At 40.9% G+C, this 5,000-nt stretch overlaps 1 protein-coding gene across 2 annotated transcripts in view; it reads right to left on the minus strand.

Annotated features, from left to right (window-relative positions):
- The window catches only part of LOC113809723 (leptin receptor gene-related protein), a 13,849-nt gene that overhangs the window by 6,353 nt on the left and 2,496 nt on the right, over positions 1-5,000 (minus strand). The window lies entirely within an intron of this gene.

Here is a 5,000-nt window from a genome sequence, read left to right on the forward strand (position 1 = left end):
GGGGAGAGAGGAGGAGAGGGGGAGAGAGGAGGAGAGGAAGAGAGGAAGAGAGGAAGAGAGGAAGAGAGGAAGAGAGGGAGAGAGGGTGAGAGGGAGAGAGGGAGAGAGGGAGAGAGGGGAGAGGGGAGGGGAGAGGGGGAGAGGGGGAGAGAGAGAGAGAGAGAGAGAGAGAGAGAGAGAGAGAGAGAGAGAGAGAGAGAGAGAGAGAGAGAGAGAGAGAGAGAGAGAGAGAGAGAGAGAGAGAGAGAGAGATCTGGCTGAACTTAGATTGACTTAAGGGCCAAAGTCCAACATTAAATATACGTGCCTGAAGGGCTGCACCTTAGTGCTTGCCTTATTTGTTATCGAATAACTGAAAAAAATACATATATATGATTTTACAAAAATTAACAGTTTCCTTAAATCTTAATGTTCCATTGTGGTACACTAAAAGTCACTGTAGGCCATCAGTTGTAAGCTGATGATTTTCAAGTCCTGCTACAGGTTGTAGAGGGATAAATCACTGAAAATATTTTTTCCTGGAATTAGAGTTGCTGAGCAAATTTTTGCTGCATCATGAATATTTGTTCTATCATTTGTTTCAACATTTGAAGTAGGTCCTGTTTTTCCTGTGATGTACGGGTTGACCTGGCACTGAAGCAGGTACAGAAGCCTGAACTGCTGTGTGTGTTAAACCTGTGCTGCAGATGTCGAAAGCAATGTCGACATCGAAGCAAGTTCTGAAGTAGAAGGTGCTGAAACTGGTACTGAAGGGGCTGAAGCAGACCTTGAAGTTGGTGGTGGAGCAGGAGCAGATGCCGATAGTAAGGCTAGAGAGACCGACTGTTTTTGTTCCCCATACCTTGCCACAATCATCCTCTCTAGCAGAGGGAATATCATTAAGGCAAAAATGGGATGGGGTTTTGAGAGGCCAGAACAGCCTGTTGCTTCTTTCTGTCATTCGGCTGGTATGCACATAATGCAGAGTTTGCATTATGCAATTGATATACTTCCTAGTGGTTTGATTATCCTGTGTGATTTTTTGTGTGTACTCCCTGCTCATAAGAGCAGCCGCGCAGTACTGGCAACATGGCTGCTTGTGGAGATAAGTGCATGCACCGTGCCCTTATTTGGAACACTGGTTTGCCCTTTTCCTCAAATTTTGATAGGTTGCTTTTTACCATACCACTTTTATTCTTACTATTAAGGTCAGCAATGATAATACTATCAATATCAATAGCATTAGAAAACAATACATTTTTTTCCCAAATTCAAGGATAACAGTAAGTGTGAAGTAGTTTACATTCAAGATGAGTCTGGCAAAGCAAGTGACCAATTAATTTGGAAGAGTACAAGACTTTATTTATTTATTTATCTATTCTTAAAAAAAAAAAAAAAAAAAAAAAAAAAAAAAAGTCATTTTGATTCAGTCAAGGAAAATAAGGTGAATTAAGGGGAAGAGTCGTCAGTATGATCACGAAATTCGTTTTCTGGTCCTCCTTGCTTCAGTTTTTTAGCTAGGCCATTAATTATTTTACACAATGTGCATGGATATGTGATGCTTGAGCAAAAGAAATTTTACTTAAAAAAGCTGCGTAAATGTTTGCGCTAAAAAAAACAACAAAAAAACACAAGATGATATTATTCGCAAATTATATAATAGCTTCCTTATAGTGAATAGTACTGCAGTTTCCTTCTGACCAGAGTTAGTCAACAAATAAGAATACAAAATGTAACATTTATGTAAATCTATCTAAAATGACAGTGTTTCAGTTACCTTGCAAAAAAGTGCCTTTTTTTCGTCCGAAAATCGCCATTAATTTATTCAGTAAAAAATGTAGTTGGTGGAAATAATGCGTGACTTATCTACAGTTACTAGATACAAACTGGACGATCATTTTGCAACAAGAATTATTAAAATCGCATAATTACACACAAAGTTAACCTTACTATCATACGTGAAAATATGAAAATAGCAGTTTTTGTCATTCATCTTCATTAAACCATAAAGGTTATACCAATGATTACCAAATGTGAATATTAGCCAATCCCTTGGCCTTTAATATGAGTCCTGTGGTAGAGGGTCAGGCCTTGTTCAGGTAATTTTAGGTCATCTTTATGTAAAGGTTAGGTTAGGTTAGGTTAGGTGGGAATGTTCTCTGAAAAGCATACTTTCAGATGTCAAGGCTCCCGGTTCCCTGTCATTTACATATCATAATACATCATAAACCATATATTATGCATTTCTTATATACAAATGACATATTGCCAGGTTTTCAACAGGTTGAAAAGAAAAACTTTATCAATTGCACTGTTCTCCCGTCATTGCTGCTGCCGCCTGCCTGCTGAACGCAGCCTAAACTATCATACAACAGTATCATCCCAAAGAAATTTGCAAAAATAGCCTAAAAAACACTGAAAATACAAGAAAAACAAAGCATGAAGCAAAAAGGGGTGTAGCAGCGCGAGGGCATTTAAACACTCCAGACATTTAAACCGCGGAAAGGAGCGCGTTACACATCTGGCAACCGGCACCCGGGGTGCGTCACATGCTCATGTGTCCACACACAAAGTTTGAAAAAATCGTAATTTTTGACCCGTACCGACAACTCTTCACCTTAAGACAGGTGCAATAACTGTTTTATATGTTAACAAAGTGAGTATCCTCCTACTTCTTGTTATTTACTTGATATCTGCATTAAGATCAGTTTACACAAAAATACACACCTTTCAGACATTTAGTATGCATTTCACAGGCCTTGATCCGTCATTGCAAATCTCTTCCAAGCTGTCAGATCAGTATGGCACTTTAGCACGGTATGTTTCACACCCTGCCCTAATTTTTGGTACTACATTGCATTACCAAACACATTTTATCAACTTACCAAAAACATACTATCAACTTTGATAATGTACTATCCTTCAGCCAAGAAGGCATTTGAACCTGTAAAGCCGACACAGTTGTTACATCCTCAAATCCACTACCTGCCCTTCTTCACCTCCCTCTCTCATCCCTCACTCCTCACTCTCCCCTTTCTTTCTCTCTTTAGAGAAAGAAAGAAAAAAAGAAAGAAAACCAACTAACACACATCATTATCATCATTATCAAAGAGGTAATGCCGACAAGACGCATAGCTGCATCCACCCTTTGCTTCCGGCCACATGGGTCCCTCAAGACGAGTTGCCAGGCAGGCCAACGGCCCATGTACTTCAGAACAGGTCTGGTGGAGCTGCCCAAACCACAACTTCCTAGGTCTTCCCATAGGCCTCCTCCATACAGGATTGTCTTGTAAAGAGACAACCTGATGGGCAGGGCCATCCACAGGGAAATGAGCTAAGTGTCCGTTTAGTTGGATTATGCAAGTAACAGGTCCCATGCCAGTCTCATGGTGTAGTCATCGGTTGGACACGAAGTTGCTGACTTCCTGGTCTGACAGCCTAGAGACATGGACTGTACTACCAAGGTGTGTGACTTCAATGTCCTTACCATAAGCACATATTGACTGACTGGGTTCTCCTAGCAGGCCCCAAAAATCCTGGATCTTGGTCCAGGACCTGTAAGCCCCGGAGGTTCACCTCATTGCTGAATACATCAAAAGCTGCCACCTGAGATTCTAGAGACTCAAATAGAATCTCAACATTGTCAGCAAAGTTAAGGTCTATGACCTTGATATTGTCCAGTGTTGCTCCAAACTGACTTTGGATATGCAAGTGCTGAAAAGTGTTGGTGGAAGGACACAGCCTTGCCTCACTCCTGAGTTAATAGGGAAGAAGCTTGACTGGCCCCACCACACTTTGCAGCACTTTCAGTACCAGTATATAGGCTTGCTGTTAATCCAATAATCCATGTTAGAATTCCCAAAAATCTCAGGAACTCGCATATTGATTCATGATGCACCAAATCAAATGCCTTCTTGAGGTCCATGTAGGCTGCAAGCAGGTCACAAATGAACAAACGATGACATTCTACAATGACTCTCTAGTACACAGTCTACTGTGGACTTGCCAGGAGTGAATCCAGATTGCTCCGGTCTTTGGTGCCTTAGCAGGTGGTTGCGGATCGATTTCAGAAGAATGTGGGCAAAAATCTTGCCTGGTATACTGAGCAATGTTATACCACAGTCGTTGCTACAATCCCAATGATTCCCTTTCCCCTTCCAGAGAGGGATGACCATGCCCCTCAACAGGTTTGGGGGAATGGAATCTGAATGCCAGATGGCACCCAGGACAGCATGCAAGCCCTGTGCCATAGGCTCACCCCCAGCCTTTAGCAGTTCAGTAGGGATATTGCATATGTCTACAGGATTCCCATCCTTCAGCTTAACGATCACCGCCCTCACCTCATTCAGGGTAGGGGAATCTTCACTGACTCACTTGCATCTAAACTAAATACTGGAGGGATTACCTGATACAATTGTTCAAAATACTCAACCCTACATTTCTGAACCCCAACAAGATCTGAGATGATCCGTCCACATCCACTGAGCAAACCGCAGACATCTATGAGGAGGGATTGGAGTTCAGTTTTCTAAGGTCTTGGTAGGCAAGATGAAGCTAGAAATGGCTTTCTACCTCCTTGGCAAGATTCCTGAAGAACTGTTCCTTATCCCTTTTCAGCAAAGTTCAAGCCTGGTGCAATGGTGCAAATCCAGATTATTGTTATCTGTATACCCCTAGTAAATTCATACTGAGATAAATACCCCTTATCTAAAGCTGTCTTAACCCATATGTATATTGTATTCCACAATTTTATTTTCATTTTTCTTCCATTTGTTCTCATAATAACACCTTAAACAATAATAATGTAATATCAGCACTTGTCTAATGTAAATTTACCATCATTTTTTAATACCCATCTCATTATTTTGACTCTCAACATGAACTGAACCAAGTGTGACATCTCATGTTGGGTCTAAAAATGGATAACTGAGTCTTCTTTTCTAATGGTTATGGACTACATGACACAACCTCTATTGTAACACAAACTGAGAAAACAGCAAACATTTCTCAAGTTGTTAGAT

This window comes from Penaeus vannamei, chromosome 27 (genome assembly GCF_042767895.1).
Source record: "Penaeus vannamei isolate JL-2024 chromosome 27, ASM4276789v1, whole genome shotgun sequence".
Lineage (NCBI taxonomy): Eukaryota > Metazoa > Arthropoda > Malacostraca > Decapoda > Penaeidae > Penaeus > Penaeus vannamei.